We start from the raw sequence: 12439 nt of genomic DNA on the forward strand, positions 1-12439 counted from the left end.
AGTATAGTTAGGTCAATGATGTATCCGGGATGGTCCTTATAGTTTGAGGTCAGTGATATTTGCATGATAAGGGATGGTATTTGGAGTGTAAGTGAGATCAGTGATATATCAGAGATGATATTTACAACATGAGTGAGATCAGTGATATATCAGGTTGGGTATTTAAAATATGAGTGAGCTCAATGATACATCAGTAATGGTATCTACAGTGTAAATAATGTCAGTGATATATCAGAATGGTTATTTATGAGTTAGGTCTGTGATATATTAGGGATAGTAATTACAGTATATGTGAGATCTGTGGTATTTGATTTAATTCATTATTGTCACATGGACCGAGTTACATTGAAAAGTATTGTTTTGTGTGCCACTAAGCTCTCTATCTCTTTCCTGTACTTTGTCTCGTTGTTGTTTGAGATCTGACCCACTACAGTGGTGTCATCAGTTATCGGTAAATATATCAGAGTGGGAATTTATGAGTTAGGTTAGTAATTCATCAAGGATGGTATTTACAGCATAAGTGAGATCAGTGATAAATCTGGGAATGTATTTATAGTGTTTTACAGAGTATTTCCAAAGATTTGACAATACAGAATATGAGCAAATGTAGGCACTTGAGCCTGTTCTGCCATTCAGTAAGATCATGGATGATGTGTTCTGTGGCTGAAAATGAGTAGGCTGCTGTTGGGGTGGAATGACCAAATGATTGTCTAAGATGACCACCTTTTTGTTTGAAAGTTACTTGATACCTCGTTTTAGATATTTGATATTTCTATATGTAAATTTGTCCAAATTCAATATTCTGTTTACTCCCTCAAAGTCACTAACATTTTTTATTATGTCTCGAAATCACTGAGATGGTGTGCATGCACTTTATCATTTTCCAAGGTCATTTTAAATTTCAGGTAACTAGTCCCTTTAAATGTTTTAGAATGTCAGGCCATGTGGGTCTTAATATAATTTTTTTTATCACAATTTGCTTAAGTACAACCAAGCTTAGTGGTTTAGAAATTCCTGACACTCAATACATTTAATATTTTCACAGTAGTTCACCAATGTTCAGATACATTGTTAACGAATGGCTTGATGGGTTGAGGGTGCCTCATCCATTGTGACATTGAAAGCTTGTAGACAGGTTCAGAAGTTTGTAGCCATCAGTGAAAGTCTTCAGTATCTTCAATTCTCTGAAAAACAAAACAGCATAATCTATTCCACTTCAAGTAGAATTATAATGGTTTACTGCTAGTTTAAAGGGGTGGTGTGAAAACTCCTGGACATAATTACATCAACAGCCTCTCCCCCCGTACAGAAATAAGTGTGTTATAATTAACAAAGGAAAAGCCTACCTCTTTCCTTTTAGATTCTCCTTATATAAAACTCCTCAATATCAGTTTTCTCAGATTTTAGAACATAACCATCAAAATCAAAGAGAATTACATTTCCAAGATTACAATTTCTCTGTTATTTGGATACTTTCATACCAAGTATATTTGTGATGGGCAAATCTTATCGACTGGAATTAAAGATTCACTCATGTATTAAAACAATATTTGGAAGTTCACTCTGGCTAGAAAATGAAAATCAAAGTTTCTAAATTAAAATTTATCCAGACCTCTTTCCTCAATCCAAGCACAACACACATAGTACATAACTTTGAGGAAAGAGTAAATAAGTTAGATCTTTTGACTTAATTTTTACTTCCTCAATTAACTTTAATCAACTGTAGCCAATTCCAAGAGGTAAATTTTCACCAAGCTTGAAGAATCAAATTTTTAAATCAACATTTCATCACAGATTTTTGCTTTACACAACCACTGATAGTTCCTTTAAAGAACGTTATTTTAATCATACATGTTTCATACTGATACAGGCACACATTACTCTTTCAAATCACCATACATTCCCAAAATACAAACTAAACTCAAAATATGCCCAGAGTTCGAGCTTTGGGAGACAAAACACACAAATTACACAAGGCAACATTTAACAACTAACAAGCGAAGATGCATCCAAACCAGACCACGAAGAGTTAGTATTTAGTCGAGGGGCTATGGGCAATCACATTCACATCCAGCCAGTAAAGACTTAATTCCTTGATCAAACCCAAAAGCTGGCCTCTCTCTCTCTCCCTCCAAGACTTGTAAATAGAGCGAGAAGCACACAGCAGCTTCACATTCCAAGACTAACAGCCATTTACAAGGTGTTTACCTCCACAAATCTCAGCTTTGACACATATCTGCTGACTAAAGAATCCCTCTTTAATTTGACATGAGCTCAATGCATGAATATTAGGCCTACTGTTCCTTATTTTTCTTTTCTTTATCCCACCAGCCTCTTTCCATGTTAGGTTGGTCTGCAGAATTCCAATTTTCTTTAATCATTAGATCAATTAACTTCTCATTTCTCTCTGTGAGAAACTGGGTGAGGGATCCCTTGGCCATTATTATAGCATTAGGGGAGTTGTGAGTATGCAATACTCCAGGATCCAAGACTCAAAAGAAAACTCAACATTAAACACTACAGCCGTGTTCCAATCTTTGCCTACTGTGCTAAACCAAATCGTGCGCACACCCATCATTGTGGAATCACTGCACCTACACACACGCATCAAATTACCTTCTCGTCTGAGTCCTACTATATGAGTAGCCAACCCAGAGGCCCTCCCAGCCCCTTTTGGAGGAGGACATGGTGCTCCTCAGTTTCTCAATCCGTCTCAGAGGCTGCTAACCAGACAGACCTCCGGATAGTAACTATGTGCCAGCGCCAAAATACATCAACATCAGGTTAGTCACTCTTTGATTAACTTCAGTCCATTCTGACCTTTTCACCAAGTCCTATCGTGATGACCAATCCAGAGGTCCCCATCTACAGACTGTTGTCCTATTGACTTGACCCACCCTGGAGGGCTTAACTCGCCACTATCCCAGGTTATTGTGACCGACCACAAGCTACATCACTTGCTGTCCTGGTATCCCCACTCTTTGAGACTGAGTGAACCCAATTTTTGTTTGGGTACAGGGTGGGGGGCAGGGGTGCTCACCAAGAGCTCCGAGTTAACCAAACAGATCACAATGAATACAAAATACTCACGTAAGCTGAGTCCTCACTTGTCGGTGATCCTGCTTCCCGTACCCTGCTCACAGTGCCAAATTGTTGAGTTGGAATCACCGAATGATTCACTCAACTCGGAAAACCCAGAGAGGTCTTCATCAAAAAAGAAAACATATATTTTTATACATTTGTTTCATCCTGCCTTTAACATTTACAAACCAAATCATATTATTAATTAATTACATACGTTTCCAATTAAGCTAATCATATCACTGAACAGCTCGAGACGGACAGGTTTGTGGTCAAACCCGGGTCCTCCATGATCTCATGTGAAGACTACATTAAGCAAATATTTTTGCAAGCTCTCTAAATACTGTCAGCCATGTTCTGCTGCATTAGCCATGGGCAGCCATCAGCCATTTTGTGCTAACAAGGTGTAGAGCTGGATGAACACAGCAGGCCAAGCAGCATCAGAGGAGCAGGAAGGCTGACGTTTCGGGCCTAGACCCTTGTCCTGCTGTGTTCATCCAGCTCTGCACCTTGTTATCTCAGATTCTCCAGCATCTGCAGTTCCTACTATGTCTGAAGACATTTTGTGCTGCTCAGTCATGGGCATTCCTGACAGCTGCTTTGAAAGCAGCCCATACAGGAGGGGACCTGAGGTGTGTGGATGGGTAAAAAATATGGAAGGGGGTGTTGCTGCCCTAATATGCTTGAACTCGATATTGAGTCCTGAAGGCTATCCAGTCATTATCACTGACGTAGCTTCTCTTTTTATCAAAAATCCCTTTGTCTGCATTAACTGTTTCCCTCCCTCTCTCTCTGGGCTCCTTCTCCACCTATCTGCTCACTCCTTTCCCTGCCCTTCCCTGTCATCAATATAAATAGCACTTTTTTCTAGCCGCTTTCAGTTTTGAAGGAAGGAAGGAAGATTCCTAGATTTGATGCGTTAACTCTGTTTCTCTCTCCACAGATGCTACAAATCCTTTTGGGTTTCTCCAGCACTTTCTGTCTTTGTTTCAGATTTCCAGCATCCACAGTTCTTTATTTTGTTTTAGTGTTTGATTCACTGTCACATCTCTTCCAGGTATGCCTACCTTGAGGAAGTTCTACTCCTCTCTCCAATAATATTTTTGTTTTAATCTTTCTTCTTGTTCACCACAAATAGTTTAATTTTCATTCCCAATATTTGACAAGGTATTTGCCAAAATTCTCTTCGAGTTATATTCCTCAGTGACTGCTTCTGGCTCAGACTTTCCACACGGGGATTCTGACAGAAGTTTCATCCTTCATGTTTCAAATCCACCCAGGATCACTGCTGATCTCCCCTGAGGTACAATGCTACTCAGACAGCCATTCTTCTGCATCCTGAGATCCACAGTCAGTGCCATGCACCACCACATGTATGCTCTCAACCTCTCTCTCTATTAGTGCCACCTCTCCTTGTCCCAGAACTGTTTGAATCCCATTTCCACTTCACTCTTCGACTTGGTCAGCATTCTAATAAGAAACGACTTCTCTTCCTTTCAGCAATTAAGGAGTGCAATCATGTAACAACTTGAGGGTACCCATTCCCCTCTGGAACCTTCCTCCCTTCCTGTTCCCTTGTCTCTACCCCTTCTCCTAACCTCACCTCTTGTCGCATACTTACTATCTGGTCCCTCTCCACAACTTTTTCTCCAATAGATTGATGACATTATCAGTGCAGCTTCTCCTCTGGAATTAGAAAGATTAATTAATTTTGCTTCCAATTCCCACCTTGCCCTCACCTTCACCTGGTCAATCTGATACCTCCCTTCCTGCCCTCGACATCTCTGCTTCCATTTTTGGTGATAGTCTGTCCATCAATGTACACCAGAAACCTATCGACTCCCACAGCCGCCTGGACTACAATCCTCACTACCTGCTTCCCATAAGGATTCCATTCCATTCTCCCAGTTTCCTCATTTCTGTCACATCTATTACATGATGCCACCTTCCTCAGTGTCCCTCAAACACCCACCTTCTTCTTTAACCAAGGATTTCCCGCCACCATGGTTGACAGAACCCTTAGCCGTGTCTGACCCATTTCCTGTACTTCTGTCCTCACCCTTTCTCTTTCCTCCAACAACACCAATAGGGTCCTCTAATCCTCACTTTCCAATCCACCAGCATCCAAAGGATCACATGCCACCATTTCTGACACCTCCAGACACATATTCCCCTCCCTTCCCTTGTCAGCATTTTGCTGGGACTTTTTCTTCTGGGCCACCCTGGTTCACACTTGGCTGTCTACCTCCTCCCACATCAGTATCCAAGTCTCCAGAGACACCTTCCAGGTGAAACAGTGAATTAACCTAAACTTCACACAGTATACTGTATTCACTGCTCACAATGTGATCTTCTCTTCATTGGGGAGGTGAAACATTTCCTGGGTGACTGCTTTGCAGAACATCTACATTAATGACCCTGAGTTTCCAGTTGCCTGCCACTACAACACACCACCGAGTTCCCTGGCCAACATTTCTGTCTGGGGCCTGCTGCAGTGCTCCAGTGAATCTCAGCACAAGCTGGAAGAACAGCATGTCATTTTCCACTTGGGAACCCTGCAGTCTTCTGGACTCAAATTCGAGTTCAATAATTTTGGAATCCCAACACCTTCATTCCATGTCCTTTTCACACCCCTGCGGCCCTGTCATGATGCAGGCTGCATTTTCACTCAGTAATAGTTCTCATTATCACTTAATCAGCTTCTCTTCTTCATTGAAACTGAAAGAACTGCGGGTGCTGTAAATCAGGAATAAAAACAGAAGTTGCTGGAAAAGCTCAGCAGGTCTGGCAGCATCTGTGAAGGAAAATAAAGAGTTAACGTTTCGGGTCTGGTGACCCTTCCTCAGAACTCTTCTTCGTTGGTTTATTATCAACAATCCCTTTTCCTGCCTAACATACAGGACGTTGGTGAGACCTCTTCTGCAGTACTGTGTGCAGTTCTGGTTGTCCTGTTACAGGAAGGATATTATTAAGCTGGGTTCAGAAAAGATTGACCAGGATGTTGCCAGGAATGGAGTGTTTGAGATATAAAAAAGACTGGAATGACTGGGACTATTTTCACTAGAGCGTAGGAGTTTGAGGAGTGACCTTACTGAGGTTTATAAAATCATGCGGGTCATAGATAAGGTGAATGACAAAGGTCTTTTCCCTCAGGTGGGGAAGTTCAAAACTAGGAGGCATATTTTTAAGGTGAGAGGAGGAAGATTTAGAGAGGATATGAGGAGCAACATTTTTACTCAGAGAGTGGTTCGTACGTGGAATGAACTGCCTGAGAACGTAGTGGATGCAAGCACAATTACAATGTTTAAAAAACGTTTAGATAAGATCATGAATAGGAAAGATTTGGAGGGATATGGGCCAAGTGCAGGCAGGTGGGACTAGTTTAGTTTGGGATAATGGTCGGCGCAGACTGGTTGGACTGAAGGGTGTTTCTGTGCTCTACCACTTTCTGGGATCTGCCTCCAGCTATTTGCTTGCTGCTTCAGCACTCCCCCCACCCCACCCACCCACCCACCCACTCTCATCAAGAAAAATATCACCTTTTCTTAGCTGCTAACAGTTCTGAAGAGGGGTGAATGGTTTCAAAAGTCTCTGCTTTCTCTCCACAAATACTGCCAGATCTGCTGAGTTTCTCTAGCAATTTCTGTTTTTTTTGTTTGTTATTACTGGACAAATCAGAACCTAGACTGAAGTCTGACTTAATGGATTTTTAAAAATATTTCTAGCATCCTCAGTTCTTTGCTTTAACAAGTATTTGCCCACCTCTGTCCTAAAAACTTCAATGAACCCACTTCTTTCCCAAGCTCAGAGTTCCAAATTCATACAACACTGCAAGAAAGAAAAGTCTTCTATCTGTCCTGAAATGGCAACCCCTAATTCTAAAACAGTGCCCACAAGTAACTCACTCAGAATAGTAAACATCCTTTCAACGTCCACATTTTCAGGATCTTATACACTTCAATCAGGTCACCCCTCACTGTTCTAATCTCCAGCCTATCCAACTTATTCTCAAGAGACAATCCACACATGCTAGGTATCAATCATGTAAAACTACTGTGAACCAGCGCCAATTCATTTACACTGTTATAATCCCAACCGATGTTACTATTGGGCAAAAAAGTAAAACAAAGGACTGTGGATGCTGCAAATCAGGAACAAAAACAAAAAATGCTGGAGAAATTCAGCAGGTCCTCCAGAATCCGCAGAGAGGAAACAGAGTTAATTGTTTCCTGCTCAGTGAATGACTAGAGTCCCATTGTGAAGAAGGGTCACTGGACTCAAAATGTTAACCCAGTTTTCTCTCCACAAGTGCCACCAGACCTGTTGACTTTCCTCAAAAATTTCTGTTTTTGTTTGATGCCACTGGACAAGTCAGAACCTAGACTGAAATTTGGCTTGATGGATTTTTAATATAAGCACACAACGCAGCAGATCTGGTTTTAACAGATGTTTATTTGATTTTAAAAAATGAATAAACTAAGGTACTTGCATATAAGAGAGTTGGAAGGATTTACCAGGACGTTGCCAGGTAACACACGCTAACATAAAATCCTATCTATTCCCATCACTTTACAGTATCAAATACCTCAGAAAGAGTTTCCGTGTCTATCATATCTAGAGTTTGATTTAACTGTTTATTCCAATTCCTAGTCTTGACAGTGTGATAGTCTTTTCCTTGATTTCCTTGATATTTACACAACTGAACTTTCGATTCAAATAGCACCTTCTAAACACGTATTTTTGGTCTGGAATTTTCAAACTAAAACCCCTGAAACTGAAGTAAACTATTTCCTAACTGTTCTGTATTAATTCCTTTCTTGAGGGTAAACTGTTCTTATATCTAACCTGAGTCAGGTGGTCTGCAAACTGAAACAAAGCCTTCCAGTGTGTGCTTTTTGCCCTAAGCAAAAAATTAGTTTTTGATTCTCCTAAACCAAAAGCAAGCTGATACCTTCCAATTTCTGAAGAAAGGTCCCGACCCAAAATGTCAACTTTCCTGTTCCTCTGATGCTGCCTGGCCTGTTGTGTTCCTCCAGCTACACACTTGTGTTATATCTGTTACCTTCCAATGTTTGCTTTCTCCAATCATGAAACTCTTACAAACAAATTCGTATTATCACTCTGAAAGAGCCCAGTCACCTACTCTCTGACACTTACTGGTTTAAAATCATGGCTCTAAAAATACCAATACATTAATCAGAATCATACAGTCACAGATTTGTACAGTATGGAAATAGACCCTTCAATCCAACTTGTCCATGCCAACCAGATATCCTAAATTAATCTAGTCCCATTTGCCAGCATTTGGCCCATATCCCTTTAAACCCTTCCTATTCATATACCCATCCAGATGTCTTTTAAATGTTGTAATTGTACCAGTTTCCACCATTTCCTCTGGCAGCTCATTCCATACATGCACCACACTGTAAGTGTAAAAGTTGCCCCTTAAATCCCTTTTAACTCTTTCCCTTCTCACCTTAAACCTATGCCATCTAGTTTTGGACCGTCCCACCCTGGGGAAAAGACTTTGTCCATTTACCTTATCTATGCCCCTCATGATTTTATAAACCTCTATAAGGTCACCCCTCAGCCTCTGATGCTCTAGAGAAAATAGCCCCAGCCTATTCAGCCTCTCCCTATAGCTCAAACCCTCCAACCCTGGCAACATCCTTGTAAACCCTTTCAAGTTTCACAACATCCTTCTGATAGCTGGAAGACAAGAATTGCATGCAGTATTCCAAAAGTGGCATAACCAATGTCATGAACAGCTGCAACATGACCTCCCAACTCATATACTCAATGCACTGACCAATGAAGGCAAGCATACCAAGTGCCTTCTTCACTATCTTACCTACCTGTGACTCCACTTTCAAGGAACTATGAACCTGCATTCCAAGGTGTCTTTGTTCAGCAACTCTCTCCAGGACTGCACCATTAAGTGTATAAATCCTGCTGATTTGCCTTACTAAAAGCAGCACGTCATATTTATCTAATTTAAATTCCATCTGCCACTCCTCGGCCCATTGGCCCATCTGATCAAGGTCCCGTTGTACTCTGAGGTAAACTTCTTTGCTGTCCTCTACACCCCCGATTTTGGTGTCATCTGCAAACTTACTGACCATATCTCCTTTATTCACATCCAAATCATTTATATTAATGACAAAGAACAGTGAACCCAGCACTGATCCTTGTGGCACACTGCTGGTCATGGGCCTCCCGTCTGAAAAGCAACTTTCCATCACCATCCTCTGTCTCCTACCTTCGAGTCAGTTCTTTATCCAAATGGCTAGTTCTCCTTGCATTCCACATGATCCAACCATGCTAACCAATCTACCATGAGGAGCACTGTCAAACATCTCACTGAAGTCCAAATAGATCACGTTCACTGCTTTGACCTCATCAATCCTCTTTGTTACTTCTTCAAAAAACTCAATCAAGTTAGTAATACATGATTTCCCATGCACAAAATCAGTCCTTGCCTTTCCAAATACATGTAAATCTTGTCCCTCAGGATACCCTCCAACAAATTGCCCACCACTGATGTTAGGCTTACTGGTCTATAGTTCCCTGACTTTTCCTTACCATCTTTCTTAAATAGTAGCACCATGTTAGCTAACCTCCAGTCTTCTGGCACTTTGCCTGTGGCTATTGATGATTAAGCCCCTCATGTACATAGGCCAAAATCCACAAGCCACTAGTTCAAAATCCAAATAGCAATATCATATCTATTAGGGGAGGCAATGGCCTAGTGGTATTATTGCCGGACTATTAATCCAGAGACCCAGATAATGTTCTGGGGACATGGGTTCGAATCTTGCCATTGCAGGTGGTGTTTTTGAATTCAATAAGTATCTGGAAGTAAGAATCTAATAATAACTGTGAATCCATTGTCAATTGTCGGAAAAACCCATCTGGTTCACTGATGTCCTTTAGGGAAGCAAACTGCCATCCTTACCTGGTTTAGCCTATATGTGACTCCAGAACCACAGCATTGTGGCTGACTCTTAACTGCCCTCTGGGCAATTAGGGATGGGCAATAAATGCTGCCTAACCAGCGATGCCCTCATCCCATGAATGAATAAATAAATGATCATAGAATCCTTACAGTGTAGGAAGAAGTCATTCAGCCCATTGAATCTTTACCAATCCTCCAAAAAGCATCCACCCCATCCCCCCACATTTTATCACGACTAGCCCAACTAACCTGCGTATCCCTGGACACTTCAGGGCATGGCCAATACACACCTAGCCTGCACATCTTTGGACTGTGGGAGGAAACTGGAGCACCCAGAAGAAACCCATGTAGACACAGGAAAACGTGCAAATTTCACATAGACACAGTCACCCAAAGCTGGAATCAAACGCAGGTCCCTGGTGCTGTGAGGCAACAGTGTACCACCCTCCAGAAAGAAACATTCACTGCCGTGACTCGAACTAAGGTTCCTGCAGCCACAACAAAGAGTACTGATCAGTATATGATCATGGCACAGTACAGTGATTATAAATGATGTTAATAATAACAAATTACATACTTTATATTACACTTCTCCCAAAGAAGAATGAATATATATTTTAAGAAGCATTTACATTACCAGTCAAAAATATCTTAATGCTATTTCTATGTTGAATTACAGAAATAACATTGACATTAAACATAGAATGATTTACACAGCAACTATCTTTTACACAAGTCCATGACCATCATAGCCCTCAGTTTCCTGAACACGTGCTCTCACTACAGCATAGGCTAAAATGGTTTCTTTCCCAGACATGACTGACTTTCAAATTATATGGTGGTGGAATTAAGATCCACCAAAAGAAATAAGCTCTTGCTTCAAATTTTTTCCAAAACAAAAAGTCAAAGGACTGTAATCTGTATAAATAAGCTTTTTGTCTCCAATTGTTGGTGATGTGCTTTTCAAAACAATGTAGAGCTAACAAGGCTCAATGTCTCCTCAATTGTTCAATATTTTTATGGAAATACAGTCAGTTTCTTTGAAAGAAAATTGACAGGCCATGAAATCCCCGTCTTGTCAGCTTGCAGCGAAACAGTTCCCACACTGATTTCGCTGGCATCAAGTCAGTTTGAACGGCTTCTCAATCTGGCACGGTTCTTAGCATGGCTCTCTAATTGTCTTGCATCCATTCAAACTTTATTTCTTTCTTCAGCAACATTTCTAAAGATGCCATGACGGTACTGATGTAGGGAACAACCTATTGATAAAATCCACTCATATCAGCATACGGCAAAATTTTGTGTCTTGTCCGAAGCACAGGATAATCCAAAATAACACTTACTGCCACTTCTCTAGGTGCTACTTGGCCTTGTCTAACAGTGTGATCCAAAGGAGTTACTATTACTTTGTCAAATTCACTCAGCCAAATTTATAACTAAATTGGCTCTTTGTAACTGATAAACAGTGCAATGAAGTGGTGTAAACGTTCCTTCCACATTGTTGATATAAACAACGCAATCACACATTCCTTTAATGATTTTATTGGTTAATCATTAACAGGATTATAGGTGCATTTTTCATTCCAAATGGCATGAATTAGCATGCTAAAGTAAATCGAAAGTTACAAAAGCTGATCTTTCATTCATTCGGGCAATGGAACTTTTTTTTATTCACTCATGGGTTGTGGGTATCGCTGGCTGGGCCAGCATTTATTGCCCGTCCGTAATTGCCCTTTAGAAGGTGATGGAGAATTGCTTTCTTGAACTACTCCAATCCACATGCTGTAGGCAGACCCACAATGCTGTTAGGGAGGGAATTCCAGATTTTGACCCAGTGACACTGAAGGAGCAGGGATCTATTTCCAAGTGGCTTGGAGTGGAACTTGGAGGTGGTGATGTTCAATTTGTCAATAATCTTTTAAGCATTCAATTCTGGAGACAAGCTGTGCAATTGCTCAATTTGTTTAGTGCAATCTTGGAACATGACAATTCTGCTTTTGTTACCACATTGACTTTGTGATAATCAGTATAGAATCTTGGTGACGCATACTGTTTTGGCACTATTACGATAGGTGAGCTTCAGCTACTACAGTTCACTAAAGTCATTGTTCAACGTTAACAAAATCTTCCCTCACTTGAAATAATTTCTCTGGATTGAGCCTGTAAGGATGTTGTTTTAGAAATAATGCACGCCCATATTAGAAACATAGGAAATAGGAGGACTAGGCCATTCAGAGCTTTGAGCCTGTTCCACCATTTAATTTGAACATGGCTGATGATCCAACTCAGTAAAGTTTCTACCTTCTCCCCATACCCTTTGATCCCTGTAGCCCTAAGAACTGTATCTATTCTTCTTGAAAACATTTAATGCTTTGGCCTCAATAACTTTCTTTGGCAGAGAAT

The 12439-nt window shown here is 40.8% G+C and overlaps 1 protein-coding gene across 3 annotated transcripts in view; it reads right to left on the bottom strand.

The window, feature by feature from the left end:
* Positions 1-257: 257 nt before the first annotated feature.
* wdr91 (WD repeat domain 91) overlaps positions 258-12439 on the bottom strand; it is an 83789-nt gene continuing 71607 nt past the window's right edge. The window contains exons 17-19 of one of the 3 annotated variants that reach the window (XR_007264067.1): positions 10286-10524; positions 3091-3204; positions 258-1184 (exon numbers count right to left, since the gene is read on the bottom strand). The gene's annotated coding sequence lies outside the window, so the exon portion shown is untranslated. The remainder of the gene's footprint in view (positions 1185-3090; positions 3205-10285; positions 10525-12439) is intronic. The other 2 variants (XR_007264069.1, XR_007264068.1) reach the window with 2 other exon arrangements.

The sequence above is a fragment of the Rhincodon typus genome, chromosome 18, assembly GCF_021869965.1.
Source record: "Rhincodon typus isolate 14 chromosome 18, sRhiTyp1.1, whole genome shotgun sequence".
Taxonomy (NCBI): Eukaryota; Metazoa; Chordata; class Chondrichthyes; order Orectolobiformes; family Rhincodontidae; genus Rhincodon; species Rhincodon typus.